The sequence below is a fragment of the Pseudorasbora parva genome, chromosome 8 (assembly GCF_024679245.1).
Source record: "Pseudorasbora parva isolate DD20220531a chromosome 8, ASM2467924v1, whole genome shotgun sequence".
Classification (NCBI taxonomy): domain Eukaryota; kingdom Metazoa; phylum Chordata; class Actinopteri; order Cypriniformes; family Gobionidae; genus Pseudorasbora; species Pseudorasbora parva.
Window position 1 is genome coordinate 11,509,939 of NC_090179.1, and position 4,076 is coordinate 11,514,014.

The following is a 4,076-nucleotide window of genomic DNA, read 5'->3' on the forward strand; positions in this document are numbered from 1 at the left end:
CGAGAAAGTTTCTCATTATTTCGAGATGCTAAGTCAATATTTCGAGAAAGTTTCTCATTATTTTGACTTAAAGAATCATTTTTTTTTACTCAACTATGGCGGAAACGGGCTTCCATCCATCTGTATTGGAAATAAATACAAAAAAAAAAGAAAGAAATGTCACTGGCTACAAAAACCCCACTTGTAATTATAAAATAGTTACTATATACTATAACTTATAACTATTCAAATATAATGAAAGCTAATTTAACAGTGTAGTAGGTAAGCCTTAAAAAACAACTTTGTCATATTTGCTGTCAATCACTGCTCATGCACACACATTCATTCACCCTTGTGGGGGGAGGGGCTTAGGAGACCGTTTTGGGCTTTAGGGGAAAGGTGGGAGGGACTGAGAAGTTGCTGATGTTCAAGTTTTTTGGCTAAGTCCTGGATCTTAACAATCCTACCCACAGCACCTTTAATGTTGGGGAAGTAAAAGCATCTTGAGAAGGGCAGTATTCTCAGAAACCAGAAATCTGGGGACCAATCACAAACTGGCTATTAGGCCGACTCTTCTTCCGTAGTTTTTTTGTTTTGTTTGTTTGTACGTAGCAGCAAGTGATCACATTAGTCCCCCTGCTGTTGGCTGTTCATATTAGCCTGTCACGATAACTAATTTTGCTGGACGAGAATTGGCCAAGAAATGATTGCAATAAACGATAATATTTTTGTTATGAGACCATTTTCATCTAAAATAATGACTTTTCAAAGATTAATAAACTTTTATTTCTAAAAACACTAAATAAAATGGATGAAAACTGCAACGGATGATTGTGTTTTAGGTGCATATTAGGGGTGGCACGGTTTACAAAACCCACTGTTAGGTTTGTATCACCGTTTTAGGGTCACGTTTTTTTTTTTTTTGTATGGTTCTTGTTGTTGTTTTTTCTTTTAATTGTTCAAGGTCCCGTTGTTCGCGATTCCATCTTTCAAACTTTAGCCAGTGTGTAATGTTGCTGTCAGAGCATAAATAATACCTGTAAAATTATAAAGCTCAAAGTTCAATGCCAAGCGAGATATTTTATTTAACAGAAGTTCCCTTTCAAAGCCCACAGCGAAGGGCTGGTTTGGACTACACCTCTGCACTTCCTGGCAGGAATGACGTCACTAGAACCGTTTGTTGACTAACCTTCCGGGCAAAGTGTGCTAAGCTGCTGTCCAATCACAACACGAGAAGTGCTGGCCCAATCAGAACTCGTTACGTGTTTCTGAAGGAGGGACTTCATAGAACAAGGAAATCATCAGGCCGTTTTTAGGACAGAGGAAACAGTGCTGTACGGATAAGTAAATTGTGTGAAAAATACTGTGTTTTTTTACACGCGAAACATGAACTCATGTTATATTGCACACTGTAAACACAATCAAAGCTTCTAAAACACGCGAAGAACGGGACCTTTAACACTCCAGAAATGTACTTCAGCATATATAATAATAATAATAATAATAGATTTTATTTATAATGCACTTTTCATTCCGAAGAATCTCAAAGTGCAACAAGGGGGGGGGGGGGGGGGGGGGGGGGATAACAACAAAAAATGAATAACAAGTAAAAATATAGAATACTACAAACAATCAACCAACACAGAAAACAGAACAGAAACAGAGCTGATGGTGAACAGAAACAGAGCTGATGGTGGACAGAAAACAGCTGATGGTGGAAGTCTCTGTTAGCTCCGCAGCACACTGTGGTCCACTCCATGTTTCAGATTTCTCCCAGCGGCAGTGTCCCGATGACATCGCCGAGGCACGACAGCTGAAGACCAGATGATGGGTCTTCTTCATGATGATTCAAACGATGGGGATCGCTGCAGCACCATGCAGGAGGCAGAACATTCCTCCGGGCACTTCTGTGGACACACCGGGGCCGGCGCAGATGTCGCTCCACGGTCGCAATGCAGGACGGAACAGCGGCGCAGCCGAGAAGCAGAACATCCCAACATGCTGGACGCCGACGACGAGAGCCCGGATGACGCTAGCCCGATGCAAACTTCAGCCACCATGCAGCTTAAGCCCAAGGGAGACCACCAGTGAGCACCCGCGGCGAGAAACATCAGATGTCCTCCAAACCAGAAACCAACCGCAGCAATTCAAACATAAACATCAGAGAAGCGGTGGAAAACGGTGAAACGACGAACAACGTCCTCTCAGTGGCTGCCAGCAATCAGCAACAGTCCCAATTGTAGCTCTGACTGTTAGACTAGTCACAAACATAAGGAAATAAAATAATGTAAATCTAATAGTACATTAACATGATTTGTTGTGGGTGGAGAAGCGGCGAACAGACAACGCCAGCGTCCTCTCCCCCACGTTGCCTAGCAACCTCTCAAAATAATATATGATATATAACTTAATTATCAACAATTTAGGATACAGTATTTTATATATATATATATATATATATATATATATATATATATATATATATATATATATATATATATATATATATATATATATATATATATATCATGTAATCATGCACAAACAGAACTTAACTTGACCATCTCTGAGGAAAGCTTGGTGAGATTTTGATGCAATGAGAGAAAAGACATTGATGACATGCTTTTCATTTATTGGGCAAAAGGAGAATATGTATTGCTGTTTCTACAGGAACTTAAGTGCCTTTTTAACACATAAAGATTGAACTGAAGAATTAACTTGCATTATCAAACTCCCAACTTCAGTGTAGCTTTAAGCTTTGTTTATACTCGATAAGTCTGCACGAGTGCGAGGTTGCGCACGGCAAAAATGACATAACCGCGGAGTACGCAAGACCCCATTTCACTTGGCGGATTGCACGGCTGCACGTCAAATTTTGCGTGCGGCTCCGCAACCGAATAAGCACAAGAATCAGGTGAATCTGCCCGAGTATGACATATCATCACGCCAGCACCCATGATTTAATTGATTTATTGACTATCGCGACAGGCCTATGTTCATATTGCGTTATTAGACTTTAAATTTTTTTTGCCGACGGCCCTCGGTTGGACGGCCGTTCTGGACTTTTCCAGAATGCACAGATTGTCAATCCATCCCTGGAGTCATCATGCCGGAGACGGGTTTGTTGAGGATGTTTTGGCGAGGAGGCCTTCACAGGGGGAGAGTCTAGTTGATACGGTCTCTGCAGACACTTTGGGGACATGTTGGTAATTATTAAGATAAATTAAGAACACGTGTTCTACTAAAATTGTTCTTTAGAAGAATGTTTATTTGTGGGTGTTGAATTTAATTGCATTGAACTTATATTGGACAGAAACCACATTGAACCTCATTTGCCTTCCCAGAAACTGATTATCCAAATAATTAAGAAAACAAATTATGTGATATCTGGAGGCAGCTGAATGGAAAGGCAATATATGTAACATCTGTTAATAATGTAATATATTTTGCCAGATTGGATATATATTTACAGGCTTAAACGCCATTTTAATCTTTTTAATAGCTGTTAAATTACTCCTATACATTTCTCAGATCATGGTATGGTGCTATGCAGTTTTATTTGCTTTGCATGAGTGACAACTGTTTAAAGGTGTGATGAACTGGCTTTTATTGTTTTGTTATACTGTTGTCTGGGGTCAACTTATGACGTTTGCATGGTTTTTACATTCAAAAACATAGGCTGTCTTCTGAAGGCTTGGTTTTGATGGGCGTGACGCACTGAAAACTAAGAAGTAAATGCCCATTAGCTAGGATTGGATAATATTTACATATTTAATGATCCCGCTTCTGATCCTGATCCCGTCAGTTCATGTGAGGGAAGGATTGTTTTAAAAGTGGCCGGGATAATTCGCTGACGGTGCTCAGTCTCAAAACGTATTTATCATACAAACACAATGATTTATCTCTCATCTAACCGTGATTTTTTTTTTTTTTTTTATTACTTTAGCAACACAGATTTTATCAAAGAATTTTATGATTTTCTATCAGAGTTAGTTCTGGCTGCAGATAAAGTACCAATTGTTGGTGATTTTAATCTATGATTAATCTATGCAGACAATGAAAAAGACACATTGGGATTGGCATTTACAGGCATTCTA